Genomic DNA, 18,502 nt, shown 5'->3' with positions numbered 1-18,502 from the left:
CGAATGAAATAGAAGAGCAACGAGAATCAAGATTGGAAAACAATCAATCACGCACTGCTCAAGCCCGCTTGAATGAAACAGGAGAGCAGGCAGAATCAAGATTGGAAGCCAATCGAGGAGGCACTGCTCAAGCCACACTTAGAAATGTTTTCAAAAATAAAATGAATAAGTTTCAATAACAATGACATAATGTAAATTTAATTTTATCATAACAAGTTTCCTTGAATTTCCTTTCTTCTGCAATCGCAGCAACGTGAGATGGGTAAGCTAGTCATAAATGATCCCCACTGGGTCTGCATATCGGCCAACTAATCCAAAAAGATATTGACAGGGCTGTTCTCCACCTGCCAAAGGTCCTTTGTGTGGGCAACCTGTGGGATGACAATGCGGTCCTGATAATTGAAGAGCCAAGCCACCACCAGCCAAGATGAGGCCCCCGAAGGTGGCAGTCCATCGGGGACCCAGTGGTCATGCCCCACTGAGAAGAAAGTGTCTCTCTTCCCCTCAAGCATAGTATTAAGCAGCCAGTTTTCAAGAAAAAGGTCCATGTTGAGCCCTGGGCTTCCTCTGGGTGCCCCGCTGTGTGGGTATTATTGCGCCTTGACCGACTCTTGCATCATTCGCCCAGCTGCACAGCAGTGTCACCTCTTCCCGAAGGGCCTTCAGTCGGGATTGCATGTCCACCATCGAGGGTCGCAAGTCAGCCAATGCAGATTCCTTAGGTTCCACCCTCTCTCTCAACTTGGCCTGGCCAGCTCTCAGCAGGCTCATTTCAATCCTTAAGGCATCCATCTTCAGGTCCAACATAGCCTTGACATCCCTAAAGGTCCCTAAAATCTCAATAAACCTGTCTGCAGATGAGAGCCTACCAGCTGACCCAGTGGTAAATGTAGCCCCCTACGCAGTGGCATCTGATGGGGGTAGTATGCACCCCCCAATCTCAGGGCCCCCCTTCAAACAGTGTTGCTTGACCATGCTGGAGGAAGTAGGTACCAGCATGCAGAGCAACACAGGCCAACGAGGCGTCCAAACAAGGAGGAATACCCAGGTGTGTACAGCGTTTGTAACAGTAGTCACAGGCCCTGGAAATCTCCATAATTCAAGAATGCCCTGTGCCCCTTGATAAGGAGTGCACGGACACCAGCACGGTCTGCCATCCATGATGCCAGGGGAATCACCAAGGTGCCCAACCAACACGTGCACCCCACTGCGGCAAGGGGGGCAATTCAGGCTGATTCTGTGAGGCCCAATGCAACAGAAGCCTGACAGCCCATGGCCGACCATCTGGGCTAAGTTTAAAAGGGGAAGGGACTCTGAAGTCTCTGTGTGCCACGTGGACAAGCGGCATGGTGATCGGGCTCAAAGCATAAAAAGATGCACCCCACTCAGACAGGTGGGGTGCAATCCATCCTCTCCAGCAAGGGGGCAATGCGGGCTGACACTGTGGAACCCAATTTGAGAGGGGTCCGGCGGCGCAGGGCCGACCTCACAGGCAAAGACAAGAAGAAGGCGGGCCCCTAAAGTCATTGTCTTCCCCTCAGGTAAGCAGCATGGCATGGGGGCCCAAAGCAGCTTGTCCACGTACCCATGCAAGAAAGAAGATACGGTCATGTCTGCCACTGGCCTTTCGATCTGGGGCTAACACCGCCCCTAACATGGCCAAATTGCATGATGACATGAGGCCCTGGCTGCGGCCTGGCGGAGGACGCCAGCGAACCCACAGGGATTTCTCACGGTCACTGCCCCAGACTGGTCCCTGTTGCCGTGAAAATCTCCTGGGTGACCCCTGCAAAGATCAAGTAGGGTTTGCCGATGTCCAGGATGATGTCGGGCGGACCATCCTTCCAATCTGCCATCTTGGCCAAGCTTCTCCACAAGTATCTACTTCTTTATCATCATACGATGAAAATACTCCTTACACTCTTTGGGGCTGTAATTAAAGGCATTTACACATCTGCGTTATACCTAGGTCTTCAAATACCTGTGTTTATGAGTGTCAATTCATAGTTTGTGTTCATGCAATGTAATTGGGCACAAAAGTCTACATCAGTATGGTGAAGTATGCTATTTAGAAAATCTTCTCAAGGGTTATATTGTGTGTGTTCCAGGACAGGATAGGCTGCCTATTTAGAATTAGAAGCCCATAAATGTGTGAGTTTGCGGATATTCACAAGCTCTTCACAGGCACATTCCCACTGTGGATATGTTTGGAGAATTAGTCAACCCTAAGGCAGGGTCAGTTTTTAACAACAGAACACGATAATCTACCCCTTATCTAGTTATTTATACAGTTCTGTAAGGAATCGAAAATAAACAATGTCCCACAGAAATATAGTTTACTTAATTTATTATCAAAATATATTTTTTTCTTTTTTATAAATAATCTCATCACAAAAATATATACAATAAATGCTACATTAAATATTTCTGAATGAAATTCATACAATACCCTAATCATGTAGAGAAAGAATCATACAAATTAAGTATGTCTCGACAGATAACATGAGAAAAACATGAAAAAACACATAATGTGAAAAAACACATAAAACAGTGTGACAATAAACTCCAAAAAAGAACACAATTACAAATTACACACAATATACAGAAACAACAAAGATGCGCAGACGCGCTTTTTGGGGGTACCATGTACTTTACGCCATCCTTCATCAGGGCACAAAGTTCATAATTTCATTCAGTGCAGATGAGCCATCTGCCATCATGGATATATTAAAAACGGGCTCTACACAATGTAATATGATATATTTGTGACAATCCTAATGTGGTTAACCCTTTGCACTCACGTACACCAAGAACTGAAAGTAACGGCTCCATGTTCTGCATGATTGGAACAGTTTTTGATAGTTGACACCAAATTGGGCCCGAAAGTAACAACCTCAGATGTCATAGCATGCCCTAGTTACTCAACATGCTCACTTAGAAAGTGCAGAGTGATCTCCTTGAATGATGAAACCCTTCTTGGACCTTGGCTCCAATAGGATTACTCGTCTACACATGGCATGGATGAGGATATTTAGGACATAATTAAGAACCTCTCTTATCGCAGAATAACGTGTTTATAAGCTGTTCGATCACAAAGAGCATCTGCAACAGTTGGAATAATGTGGCAACAGCTGTAAGAGATGGTGCCTTATGCAGCAACATCAGATGGGACAAGCCTTTTAGATTAAGTGTTGCATAACAACAATCACTCTCCAAACCACATAGAGTAACTAGCAGTTCCTGGGTACCTCACATTACACTTGGATTTTTTGAAAAGCTCAAAATAGTGAAGTTAACCAAAAAAAGTGTAATTTACTCAGAATTGTAAGTTATCTTTCATTACTCTGAAATGTACTGTGAATCATGCCTTAAATTTACTCGACATTGGTGTCCAATTCATACAGTTTCTAGGGTTGTGCAATATTTCACGTTATTAGTATCTTTTAAACCGACAGATTTCTCCTCCAGTGTCCCTTTATCATTCTGCCACATACCATCCACCATCCATTGCTATTTAAGCAGATTACAAATCGTGCTATGCCCCAAATTAAACCCTCCCCAACGTTTTTCCAGAGACCATCAATGGCTCAATAATTTTCTAAATCGATACTGCTAGCTGAAAGTATGCATTTTATTTGCGTGGTAGACATTCGGTAAGTTCTAAGAAAAACAATGTACAACACTTGGATCCCTGAGGAGCTAATTAAAAAAAGTCATTCTCAAACTCACAAACTGCTGCCAATACTCGTGGTGATGCTGCATGCAGGCCTATAGTTTCTGTCAGTAACTGTGTGCCTTCCCACAACAGCGCTGGCAGCAACAAAGAACAATTCTTAGGATGTTTTTGTAATTTTTAAGTCCATCATCGTTTTCTTAACAACTATTTTGACCTCAGAAGACCTTAAGTGTGGGATAATACATATTAGCATTTTGTCACGACGCTGTACTCTGCATCCTTTAGTCTTTAATCAGCTCAGGTACACACCACCAACAATAGCAGCCTACCAGTATGCCCCCAGTTGCCAACTGACTGTACATAGAACATCACACCATGGAGACCCTGAACATTCCTGGCATGAGCTGCTACATATGCTTAAAGGGAACAAGCACCTACACGTAACTGCAATACATCCCTTATACATACCAGTGCAAAGAAGAAAACATGTTATAATATGCAATAAGAAGATTGCTACACACACAGAATAAAGCAACACTAAAACACTTCCTAAAAACAGAAGAATTATGAATACACAACATAAAAAAATTATTATACACAGTGTCTAAGAAACACCTGCAAGCAGGCACTAATTCATGACATAATCCCTGAAATGTTCAGCTGCTTTCCTAGGTCTCAATCTGTTGCCACAGTACTTCACTAATTAGGGCATGTTCCACTTGCTCCTAGTGTGAACTGTCACCACATTCCTTCTAATGGAAGTAAAGACAAAAGGACCCATAAATGCAATCTCTCCTGTCTTCTCTCACCGTAGTTTCTTCACTAAGACCACTTCTCCTACATTCCACTTTTTATTTTTCGCTGATTTCTTCATATCTTATCTGTGTTTATACTTCTGCTGATACAACCTGATTTTAGCACCCGCCTCCTCTTTGTTAAAATTACAAGCCCTTTTTGTTTGCAACCATTCAGGATTTAATTTGGAGATGGCTACTCTACCCCTCAAGAGCTCAAATGGGATCTTTGTGTTACAGAATTGAGGGTTGTGCGATGCGCCCACCATATGTCTCTGAGGATTGCCTTAAGTGGAGTCCTTATTTCTATAGCTTACTGCACACAGGCCTTTACCACTCTATTAATGTGTTACGCAAGACCATTGGCCTTTGTTGCATAGAGAGCTGTTCTCTGATGGTTGACCCCCAAATCTCTTAAACACTGTTGCATCTCTTGTGATGTGAACTGCACCCCATTGTCAGTGACTAGATACTTGGATATCCCATCATTTGTAAATTAATCTTTGAGAAACTCTAGAACTGTCTTAGTGCTTACTATGCTTACACATCTTGTGCCTACCCAATTGGAAGTGTAGTCTACTAGTAAAAACACAAATCTCTTATTTAACTGTAACAACTCGAAAGGACCCATTATATCCAGACCTAACTTGGTCCATGGCTCTTCTGGCACAACAACTAGTGATATGGGGTCAGAATTAGAGACTTGAGATTTATCATTGGAGGTAAACTTATAGCATTCTTTGACCATCTCCTACACATGTCGATCCATGCCTGGCCACCAGTACCTCTCCCGAACCCAAGTTTTGGTGAGACTCCTGCCAAGATGTCAGTTATGACCTAGATTTATTATCTTTGACCTCATACTCATGGGAGGAAAAACTTTCTCACATCTCATGAGCTCTCCTTGACATAATGTGAGTTAATTTCTTATTCCAACATGGCTTCAAATCAGAATCTAATCCTTTCAATCAGGCCACCCCTTAATAACATAAGATACAACTGTAGGAATAATGCATCTTCCTCTCTTCCCCTCTTCCACTCCTCTCTTGTAATGGCAGGCTCCTTGACCCAGTTCACACAGGCTAAGGTTAGCTACATCACATTTGCCTTCTACAGGTGAATGTGACAAACAGTCAGCTACTTTATGCCGCACCAGGAAGATACTGCACCTGAAAATTACCCTCACTCCAACGCTTGAGTCTTGGGGTTAACCTCTCACTCTGGCTGCAAGAAAAGATTTGCACCAGAGGGAAATGGTCTTTCCTCACTAAAAAGGGAATGCCCCACGAATAAAAGCTCAACGCCAAAGCTTTAGCTAAGGTTTCCCTCTGAATACATGAATACTCTTCTTTCGCCTCATTTAGTGCCATGGAAACAAATGCAACTACCTTCCCTTCACCACCATCCAATTGTGTGAGTACTGGCCCAACCCCTTAAGGCTGGCGTCAGTGGTAAGGACAGTTCTTCTTTTAGTGTCAAAGTGACCAAGAGTAAGCATCCTACTGATTCCATGCTTCACTGACTTGAAAGCTACATCGCAATCGCCTGGCCAAATAAACTGAGTTCATTTCTTTAGTAACATCCTGATGGGTTCTACTCACTAGCAAAACCTCTATTACATTTTGAATAATACTCAGCAAGTCCAAGAAAGGATCTTACTTGTTCTTTGTCACAGGGAGTAGGAGCATTTACAATGCTGTTTGCTAACTCTAATTTAGGTTGAATACTCTCACCCGATATAAAAATGGCCTGGTATGTCACCGATGTCACTCCAATTTAGTATTTTTGATTTTTTACTGTAAGACCTTTATCCGTCAGTTTACCAAACACTCTTCTCAATATTTCATCAGGCTCAGGCACATCTTTACCATATACTAGAATAACTTCCTGGAAAAATAATAAGTTAGGTATATCACCAAGGATCGTTTTCATAATTCTCTGTAAATAGGCTGCAGCCGAGGCTAGCCCAAATGGCATCCTAACAAATCAATAAGCGCCCAGCAGCGTTACAATTAATGTCAAGTGCCTCGAATCTTGGTGCAATTGTTCTTGATGCTATGCTGGGAGAGATCTAGTACACTAAAATATTTTGCTCCCTCCAGCATGGTAATAGACGCTGCAATGTTAGGGAGCAGTTGGCGATCTACCCAGGTCCATTTATTTAGACTTCTCAACTCCACACACATCCTGATGGATTTTCCCCCAACCTTAGGTGCCAAAACCACCGTAGCCAACCAATCTGAGGATTCAATCTCTGCTATAACTTTCAAAGCCAACAGTCTATCGAGTTCCCTGTATAAAGGTTCCAACATCATATTAGGGACTTTCCTTACTTTGTGCACACCGCATTTGGCATCCTTTTTTAGTACTATTCGATGCTCAAAGTTCTTGAGCAGGCCCAACTCATCATTGAATACCTGCGGAAACTCCTTGAAGAAATTTTCAACACTCATTCAATCATCCACTAACATGACTTGGTCACGTGCAGTGTGTGCACTGAGATCTAAATTAACCCCTTAGTCCCTTTGATGTCTCCAACCTAGGAGGTTGTCCCCACTCCTGGTCACATATACCTTTCCAATGGGCCCTCTGCCCTTGAATTCTATCCTCATTACCACATAATCCAACAAGTCAATATGTGCACCACCATAACTCCCCCAACCTACTTCCAATCATTGTAAATGGGGAACCAGAGTCCACCAGAACTACAAATTTCTTACCTACAATATCAACCTCACATTCAGGCGTACGGCCAGCATCATCTTCACGGTTACTTTTCACATTCACCACTGTCTTCAGACCACCCATTGCACTCACTACATTCTCCACTGCTTGTACTCTCCCATTGGATCTACAGACCCTTGCATAATGGCCCCTGGGGCCACATTTGAGGCATGAGGATGTTTTTGCTGCTGGAAACGTGGCTAAAGCTTCTACAACAATAACATTTACATTTAGGAGCCTCTAATGGAGTTTTACCCTTTCCTCTATGGATCACTTTAAAAATGTTTCCCTCTGCATCTGTTGCATCTCCCGTTCCACCGCTAGGCATAGAAACATTATCAGGTACCACCATTTCTCACCCAGACAGATGTATTCTCCACTCCTTTGACTATGGCAATCGCCTCCTTAAGTTAAGGATTCCTCGACTGTTGGTACACCTCACTATTTGATCTCTCACAAGTGAGTCTGTTTAGTCTTTAAAGTCACAAGTGCACACACGTGTTTTTAAAGGTGCTATGTCGTTGCCTACTTTTTCAGTCGGTTCTTGTGCTCTTGTGAAAAATGTATGTCTGTCTAATACAAAATTGATGTGTGGACCAAAGTATTGTTACAGCATTTTCATGGCCCTTCCAAAAAATTCTGAGTGCTCCCCATCACCATCACCTCTTGGCACCTCATCAATGCTCTCATAAAGATTACAGCCCTCAATCCCTAGGCTGTGCAGAAGAATGGCTTGTTTCCTGTGTGCTGAAAAATGTCACCCCCAATGGCTACTAAATATGAATCAAAATGTTTCCTCCATAGCAACTATGCAAACATTGGTTCTGCATTCTCTTATAGAAAGGAAGGAGGCTGAGACATGTTGGTAGCTGACAAGGCTGCGGAAGATGTGTTTTGATAAGCTGGACCGCAATAAAAAGAAACATACCTTGCTTTGCAGGAGTTACCTTGGTATGTGGCAAGAAGATGTATGAAGTATCACCGTACTATAATCAATTCTTAGAATCGCGTTACTGCAGTGGTGACTCAATTACATCGAGAAACGAAAATATAAGTGAAATGCGAGTCCGATCGAATATGGCTGTCTCACATCATGCGTGGTGACATCACACGCCCTCCCGCATCACGACAAGGTCGCAAGAGTGCTTGCACATTGATGTTCAAATATCAACATGTGAGATGTGCTCTGTCGCTGGAGAATCCTGCGCGCGAAGTTGTGCCTTTGCCTTTCGTAGCGGAGACAATGGATGCTTGAGCAGTGTCACTCGTCATCCTGAGCACGGCGTGAGCAGCAAGTTGACCTAAGTCTCTTTACACCCAAATGAAAGGTAAAGATGACCTTTTTACTGCTCCACGTGTTGCCGTCCGAGATAGTAGATGAGTTTGACTTTACATAGACATCAAACCATGGAGACCATGAACATTCCTGGCATGAGCTGCTGCATATGCTTAAAAGGAAAACAACATGTAACCACAACACTTTTTGATTGGAATGATGGCCATCTATGGCCCGCTAATAATTTCCAAACCAAAATAATTTAAAAACAACTATTTCTTCTGCATTGGTAGTTCTCTTGCACTTTGTAAAAACAGTAATGGTGAACTCAGTGCTGAATGAACATTAGGCTGATGCACTAAAACCAGTTTATAAACAAAACCCGAAAAACGAGTTTATTTTGCATAAGTACATTCTAAGCATAAATGACAATGGAATTCAGCATGCCAAGGTATCAGATGCCCGATTGCAAGTAAAGTAGATTTCCTTGTGGAGATTCCAGCCAGGGAAATTTCTGATACTAACTGGCACATCTGAATGGAATTTCTGCATGATAAGCTAACTTTCATGGAATGTGGAATAACATCGTTTTTTTCCAGCCAGTATTATGCGTAGAATTCACAAATCTTTTTTGGTTAATGCAGACATTCACCACGTGCTCTGAGCATGTTGTAAATGCCTGTGGGGCCTCCAGAGCAGGGTGTGAGAAAGGGGGCATAGAGAGTAGACAAGGGAAATGGATTATGTTGTCCAGTGCTGGGCATTACATGCTCCCTCTGGCCTTGATTGAGTGTCTCGGGCTGGGAAATAGATGCAGACTACGAGGGAGCCCTTTCTCAAAGAGATTTTACTGGCCAGAGTTTCTGGCTGGTAAAATAGGTGCCCTCTTCCTGCACCCAGAAAATAAGTATGTGGAAACACTAGACCAGCTATAATTGTGCAGAGTGGAATTCCACAGTGGAAATCTGCTCTGCGCAAATTGTAATTGAGTTCTTGATGTGATTCAAAGGTTCATATAGTCTTTGTTTAGCCTGAAGAATACAAAATAAATATCCATGCATTCATAACACTAAAGTAGTTCTACGATTTATAACCAATTGGGAACACTGCACATGTTCAAGTTGTAAACATATGAAACTTGAACGCACCGGGATACCCCACCTGGTGATAATGCAGTCTACAGATCTGCATGACAGAGGATAATATGTACTTTTTGGTGAATCTCACATGTAGGAAGGTAATGGTTCTAAATCATTATTTTATCAAATAGTGGTTATAATGTAGCTTCTCGTTCAGCCAGTATCAACAAGGGTCTGGATCGACCCTGGCTTTCATGAATGTGCTTAAAAGAGCCAACAAGATGGTCCTCTGGACTCTGCATCTGTAAATAATAATTTTCTTTTAAATGGGCTTATTATCGCAGTTTAATCAAATTTTAAGTGACCGAGGTAACAGGTGTTACCATTAGCCAACACCAGTTTGTTCACAGGGGCACCTCAAGTTTGCAAAAGATCCCTGTTACATGTGGAGTCCCTCAAGGTTCTATGCTGTCTCCTCTCATTGTCAACCTTCACATAGAGCCGCTTCGTGCTGTACTCATAGATAACAGGATCAAGATTCACCAATATGCCGATGATACACAACTCTACTCGAAAGTCTCCTCCAGCTCAGACAGCCAATGCCTCAAACACCCTTTGGCCATGAGCCAGCATGAATGTTCAACGCCTACCAATGAAGACAAAACTCCTATTATTTGCCAAACACGATAAACAAGATACAGTACAAACATGACTCAGTGACATTAACCTTGACGGTTTGAACCCCAACACTCACTGGATGCCCAATCACTTGGATTAATCATGGACACCAACCTTTCCCTCAAAGAAAGCCAAAAAACAAGGAAGGGCTGGTACCAGATCTCTCATTACATTAGGTAAGCCATTTCTTCCAGAAAGTGACTTCAGAATTACTGTTGAAGCTTATAAATGAACCACAAGCTTCTATTTTTCCCAGGTCTTGAACTCCTGGGACTTGAACCTGATTTTGTTTCCTGTGACCTAACATTCTGCAACATGGATATGGTATTACACTGCCAAGATATTTTACAATGACATTACATCTCTCAAAAGAATCTGTATGCTAGCTATAGTTGTCTCTTTGTCGACACTCCTGCACAAGGTAGATGCACCTCACCTCCACTGGAAAAAGCTAAGAGTCTCCCTGGGTCTGTGCCCTAAATTACTGATCACACCTAATTCAGTCAGGCAAACATGTTACAGGTGAAGGTAGTCCAAATGTCTACTTTGGAAAACATGATAACTTACAGTTTTGGCTCCCTTTTCTCTGCCATGTCAAAAGTGTGTTAGATCTGGCCTCCTTAGGATGGTCTTTCCCCAGAATGTATGCCTTTTACCTCATGTTTTTTCTGATTATTTTTGTTGGCCTTAGGACTGTGAGCACTTTACCACTGTTAACCAGTGCCAAAGTGCATGTGCTTCTCTCCTAAACATTGTGACGTTGGTGTAGACCTGATTGGCATTTTGATTTTCTAGTAAGTCCCTTGTAAATTGGTATACCATATATCCAGGGCTTGTATTTCAAATGCTACTAGTGGGCCTGCAGCACTGATTGTGCCAACCACATAAGTAGTCTTCCAAACGTTGCTTGTTTTAAATTCACCTCAATTTCAAAAGCACTTTTGGGTATAAATACTGGGCTTCTGACCCCTTCTGAGCAGACACTGTGTCGTACTTGTAACAAGACACTGCTGGCTGTACATCTGCGCATTGCCAGAAGGACTGATGTTCTGAAAGGAGGGAATGACACTTTGCTAACTGCTTTGCTGTGTTGACCTGCTATGTGCTGAGTGATGTTCAGAAGGAAGGACTGCTACTCTGCGACCTGCTTTGGTGTGCTGGTCTGCTGCCTACTATATTTTTGCTGTGCTGCAATTGTTCTCTAAGGGTTTGTTGGCTTGCTCCTTGTTCCTAAATGTCTCAGGGCCTTCAAAGACTTTTGCCACACCAGTGCTGCAATGGGACTATGAGGCTGGCAGCTGAGACCTAACAAGAAACCACGCTTACTTCCTCCAAAAGAAAGTGCTCCACCCTGGGAGGCCCAGCACCCCACCCTAAGAAATTATCAAGTGCTTCCACTAACAGAGACCAACGCTCAATGCCCACACATCAGCACCCGGTAGGCGGAGTCTACAGATGAAAGCGGCTCTTCGGGCTGTGTGCCAGGAGAATCCGCTGCATTCCCTTCGAACATGTTGTGTGGGCAATACGGAGTGCAGCAACTACGTCAGCACCTCCCCAGCAGCCATCAACAAAGCCAGAAACTAGTGTTGGGCTTTTGCCCCAACCCCAAGCTTAGGGGCCTGAACCGGACAAAGATTGCTGCCATGAGGTTCCCTTCCTGGCTATCCGATGCCAAAGAGTAGCCTCTTTTGTACCCAGAGCCTGGAGCAGGTACTGGTTCACATCGGACCTCGGAGGTCCCTGCAGCTCCCCACGCTCCCACTGACAGGTGACAGAGTTTGCCTTTTTAGCCCAGTCTTGAAGGACTGTTTGAGGGCTTGCCACGTTTGTCCCCATTGGGGATTGATTGCAAATCCAGCGGTGGCTGTGTTTTTCCACATTCTTCAATTGTTTTACGTAAGGTAGTGTAAACCAATCGGTGAGGCCATAACTGCCTGGTCCAAGGTGAGGGTTCTCTCAATGCTCCAAAATTTGCAAAGCCTGCTTTTTTGCCTACTTTAAACTTTAGAACGTGAGTGTTTGTTCAACACTCGATGAGTATTGAGGACTGTGATTGCTGATCATATTTAAATGTGCATATCTCAAAAACGATATATTGTATATTTATCATTTTGGTCTCGGTTTGCTAATAATGCAGACAGTTATTTTTCTAAGACTGTGCGGAGTCTTTTTGTGGTGTAATCCTTATGTTACTCTGTGTGTGTCTGTGTGTTCACAAAAACTTTACACATTGCCCCTTTAGATAAGCCTGCCTACTCTGCACCAAGCTACCAGAGGGTGAGCACAGGTTATCTTATTTTTGTGATTTAGTTTACCCTTACTAGAGTGGTGGGTTAGACCGGACCAGGGTGCGTACCTTAGCCAACCAGAAACCCATTTCTAACATTGTGGCAGTGAAGATTTCCTACTATGATTTTCTACCTCCACCCCAACTGATTTTTGATTATAGATGTGGTAAAGCTCTTCCTCCAGAATCTCACTATCTTGTAGGTTCAGAGGCAGCAAAGGTTTCCAATATCCTTTTCTATTTTGCTATGAAGAGTTGAGGTTGAGAGTAAAGGATTCATCTCCACTCTTTCCCCCTTCCCAAAACCTAGAGGTTCATTAGAAATGAGTCTGAAACTCGCCCAGCAGGGAGTGTTGAGTGACAACAGCAAGAGATATCAAACAAGGATTAAGGCTCCAAGATCCCCTAGCTTTTCGGAAAGCCATAAAGACCTGGCTTTTCCCGGCGTAACTTTCCTTCTCCCGGGCTGTCACTACTTACAGCTGTTTTGGGTAGCGCAGGGAAGCTCCATTGTTGTTGCAGCTATGCGCTGTGCAAATCTACTAATAATATTAATAATTAGTCTATTGTGGGAAGACCTGCCACCAGCTTGCGAGCTGCCTCAATAGCCAAATTCATCAAAAGAGAACAAAAGGAAAAGATTCCTTCACTGCAGATGTCCTTCAGGAGGACTCGTGCAACAGATGTTCAACATTGCCTCCATTTCCCATTGATAAGCCACCCTGAAAAGACATTGCAGACCAGGCACAGAGGAACCACTGATACAACAAGGGCAACTGCGAAGTCAGTGTAGCAGACACTGTCCCGAGAATCCCAGGGAGCAGATAATAATGCGAGAAGCACAGGTGTCAGGTAGTACTTGGAAAATCATGCACCTAGCTGTAGCGTACTTATCATAGGTACCTGAGAGTACAAACATGGACACAATATGTACTAGACAATCCATCTAAGTAAGAGCACAGCCTAGAGTGAGCCAGAGTATTATGAAGCGCAGATTCTGAACACATTGGGGCACTATCAAGACCTGAACTCTAAGATTCTGGTTCACAAATGTAAACTTAAGCTTTTGTGTACGTTTACCCTATTTTTGGAATTCGGTTCGCAGAATTCTACACATAAGAAGATAGGACAGGTCTATCTTTCTATGTGCGGAGTTTTCCACCCGACTGGAGACTCTACGCAGTCCTAGCCTTACTATTAACTTGTTCATGAATACCAAACAAAGTAAACTTAGACAAAAGTGTAAGGCCCTAAGTGAGTTTGTGTATTATAAGATGTAGGACTTTGAGGGATACTGTGCATTAGCAGAAGGGCTTTGCACGTGTATAATCTTTAGAAAAAAACGTTTTTCGTATCTCTTAGTATTATGTGGAGTACATCACTTACTGGGTCCAGTTTTACAAAGTCATTTATGCAGTAAATCTATTTTACTGTGTAAATGGCTTTAATAATTTGTAATTCTCCATGGTGTACTTTCATCACTCCATCGTGGAACATAAGCAAAGAGAGTAACCCTCATTTTTAAAAAGTACAAAAAGTGAAATAAGACGTAGAATTAAATGAGAAACATCACAAGTGAGAGGCTTTCAGTCACATTCTCAGAATGTAACATCTATGAGAGGTCTTGAACATGGCCTCAACACTAATGCATTCCGCATTAACTTTAGTATTTTGATGTCCTGTACCTGGCATGTTCACAATGTTGTGTCACAAACCTATGCATCTCCTTGTGGTACATAACACAAGGAGTGTAGTGCTCCAGCTGTAATACGAATGGGCAAGCAACCTCTGAAGCACTGAACCCTAATATCTGCCAACTGAAAACACGTTGCACTATGTGTACAAGTGTTAACAAAACGAATACAGCAGGCATACTCCTGCACATTTTTGTCCACATTGCAAACGTGCAGTAATCAGATTATTAAGTATAAAGCTTAAGTAGAGAACTTGATATTCGACATCAAATGCACAACAGACACTCTGAGATCAAGGGCGACATTAAGGAAACAACGAATACACTGAGATAGATGTGGAACTTTTCTTGCATAGTTATTCTGAAGGGAGTAATGCCTCACACAAATAACAGCATCTACATGGTAGAATTATAGGCACTCAGGAGCGTATCAAACAGATCTTTGTTTTCATTCTCCAAAAATCTATTTACCATATTGTTAGTCACAACATGCAAATATAGACAGATGGAGAACATCGGCTTCAAGAAATGGACCAATAACCAAAAGGATACCATAGACATCCCACTGAAAAAGGAGCTAATATTATTGGCTATAGCCAGTAGGAGATTTAGAGGTAAGCAAGGATAGAGATATATTGGACATATATGTGCAAATAGAAGCAAGAAAAAAGGATATTGCCAGAACCCACAAAAGCGGTCAGGATAGTAATGCTCCTCAAGCTAAAGATAAGGGTCATTTACTATGAAGAGTGTACTCCGTTGGTAACGCTAAATAAAGATACTAAACTGAATAAGAAGGTACTGGCTAAGAGGCTGACATTAGAGATAGCTTCCATACTCGATAAAGATCAATGCTGTTTCATACCATGTGAATACCAGACATATCTTTCAGAGATGAATGCATTTCATGGGAAAGAGTAAAGTGCATGCATGAAGTAGCTAGGCTGTCGAGTCATTAAATATAGGAAAATAGCCTTTCGCATGATTGACAGGCAATATTTTGTAGAATTTGTGAAATATTGGACTTTGTACAGTAATTTACTATGTGTGTAAAGTTGCTTTACTAGTCACTTAAGACAAGAGAGAAGGCCATCTCTGGTCTTGAAAAATGGGTAGTGTAGGTTAAGGACAGAAGGCAGAGGTGCTCATTGTTCTCATTGCTGTTTTGAATTGCAGTAGAAACATTTTAATGTGTGTAATGTAATATGCTAGGCACAAATGTAATAGCAACAGAACATGCTACACATGTGATCTCCCTATATGCCGATGTATGCTCGTGTATCTCAGTAAAAGACACACAGATGGACAGAATGCAGAGCAAATCAAACATTTACCACCAGTCAAGAGATCTGGGTTAATTCCATTGTTTTTTTTGCTCACCATACCACCCCAGTTTAGACCAAGCCATGTGCAAATGAGTCTTGACCCTGCTCCTCATGGGAACAGTCCTACACGAACTGCCAAGTTCGGGGCATCACCCCTCATCAGCCAGGCTAGCTTGAATCCAGCGACATAGTGAGTCCGGGACCCACGTCTGGGCATATCCAGTGCACTTAGGGCATATCCAGTGCACTTAGGGCAAGAAACAAAAGACACACAGACGATGGACGGAATGCAGAGCAAATCAAACAGTCACCCCCAGTCAAGAGATCTGGGTTAAATCCATAGTTCTTTTGCCCAGGAACATCTGTATCACTTTTATTGGAATGGGTAGAAAAATTCAGACAGATTTCAGGCCTCAAACTTAATTGCGACATATCACTACTATACAAACCGAACATTAAGGGGAATCCAGGAGCAAATGATGTTCCACAAATGCCTATAAGATGGCTTAGGTAAACTTTCTGGGATGTAGAGATAAAAATAATGACAGAGTAATTTTTCAGATATAAACTCAACATATTAAGAATATATATATATATATATTTCACTTATCCTCCAGCTCTTCGTTTGTGACTCCATCTCTGCCCTGGTTTGCAGCCCAACGAGACAGTTGATACAATTTAAATATGGATAGCTTTTGGTTTGTTTGTGAGTTAAAATTATCCCATGGCAATCGTTTATTATCTCACAGTAATTGGCCTAAATTCTGAAAGCCATTTTTTTCTCATAGAGAGGCTGATAAGCTGTTATTAAGGCAAGAAGGGAAATTTGTCTAAACTGGGTTTCCCCCAATCCGCCTAAGTTTTTAGATTCGGTGACATCTGTTAAAAGAGTCCAAAAATTGGATATGGGATGTAACAAAGAAAAGAACGAGATTTTGAGGGTTATGGGAAGAGTGGGTTAACAACTTGGGTCTTTCAACTTCCTAGTATAAATAAAAGTCCAATGATTATGAAACAAGTGAGGTTTTGGGAAGATGGTTTATGCAGAAACCAAGATTTTGATATTATCCTTGTTAATTCCCAAGAGTCATGTGGTTGGTAACTCTAGGAACTCTTGAGGTGGAAAGAGATCTACAGGGCTGCGTGTCCCCTCTATTGGGTCCAGGAGGGTGCCATGGTACTGCTTTAAGACCACTCACTTTCTTTCTTGAAGGAGGACAAAACAAACAAATTAAGAATAATTAGAATATTGGAACATGGAGCACTCCATTGCAGACAATGGAGTGCTCCATGCTTCTACGGGCTGGTAAAAGCCATCAGAGCAACATTCTAATGTTGTTTAAACAAAGGCCTCTCGGAGCCCCAGGGGATTTCAATCCCCTCTGGCTCCGAGAGGCCATTGTTTAATTTGTTAGAACATTCTGCCCTCTAGTGGCAGAATGTTCTTATAGCCTTATTGCCCTTCGTAGCTGGGCTATACCGGCTATTGAAGTCCCACTCCCTTGTTAAAGGTCCTCGCTGAACGCTGGAGCGGGCCTTTAATAACCAGAATAGCTAGCTACAACAGGCTATAAGGCTATATTATATCACAGAATAAATGATGAATGCTTCTATTGTCTTTGGCTGGAAGGATGACAAAAAGATTATACTTCCATGATGTCTTTACATTTTCTAGGGGTTGCATTATCACCTACTCTAGGTTATATATAATATTGTCAGATCCCACTTGGGGTAACACCGGATAAGCAGGGGCTATTAGTCCTAAACTATGGGGTAGAGGTTGGGTTCCTCAGGTTTCCCAGGCTCAGCAAACTGGGTCAAGTACAACCCTCTAGCACTTGACTCGCAATGGTAGTTATGGTGGCCAGTCACAGCCTCCTGATTAAGGCAGTGCGGGGGTGCTCAAGATCCGGACTCAAGAATCACACAACCGCAATATCTGATTGTCCAACGCAGTGCTTTATTTTCAAGAAAGAAAAGCACTTTAATGTACAATAGGGTGGAACACTACACACAATATATGCAATGTACATTTTAGTATCCTGCGGCTCTACCAGCTATCTCTTCCCGGTTCACCCTGTTTTCTGGTCTAGGTGTTTCTCCCCTAGGTTTAAGGCACTAGCCTAATTATGGCTTAGATACAGACTTCCTCTCTATTTTTTGTTAAGTTTCTCAGAGTTCACTTGCTCAGTTCTTACTTAGTTCAGTTACTCATTTCTTACGTAGATCAGTTGCTCAGTTCTTACCGCCTTTGGTGGATCAGTATGTTTGGGCAGCCGCCCAAGTACATCTCAGTGCTCTTTCCCGCTTCTGGAAAGAAAGCTTGCAAACCATCAGCTCTGTCTGGGTCTTCTCATTGACTGCAAATGTCAGTTTAGCAGATGTGTCCTTGGCAATGCTTCTGCAGATCTTCTATGACTGCAGGTGGCTGTTTCACAGCCAGGGACAGTGGTCCCCCAGGACAACCGGATCACATACGGAACAGGTGAGCAGGTGCTCCAGGATTGGTGCAGACCCCAGGGACCAATCTCTTGGCAGCACGGCCACACACATGCAGATCCACTACAGGTGATGTGAACAGAGTAAGCCTGGCTGTACTACAGTCATATAGGCAAGACGGAGGGATGCAACTCTCAGATATGGAAGGTTACTATTTGACTTTCCAAATTGTATTGAAGGAGGTGGTGTTGTTAAACAATGATTAAATAACATGGTTGTAGACCAAGAGTTAGAAAAGCGCTTCTTTAATAGGGAACTGTTACATTAGACGGTAATAAACATAATATAGAAAGATTAGCACACCAGCAATAGAGCCAAGTATATAAAAAAATACGTGTTAAAATGTATTTGCATCAGGAGCTCCAATATGTAGTGAAAAGCAATTGCAGATAGGAATTTCCTATCGTGGAGGGAAAGCAGACTACGGCTTATGGAGACCTAGACATAAATTTAGGATTAAAGGTACCT

This window comes from Lissotriton vulgaris, chromosome 4_1 (genome assembly GCF_964263255.1).
Source record: "Lissotriton vulgaris chromosome 4_1, aLisVul1.2, whole genome shotgun sequence".
Classification (NCBI taxonomy): domain Eukaryota; kingdom Metazoa; phylum Chordata; class Amphibia; order Caudata; family Salamandridae; genus Lissotriton; species Lissotriton vulgaris.
This window is presented reverse-complemented; position numbering follows the sequence as displayed.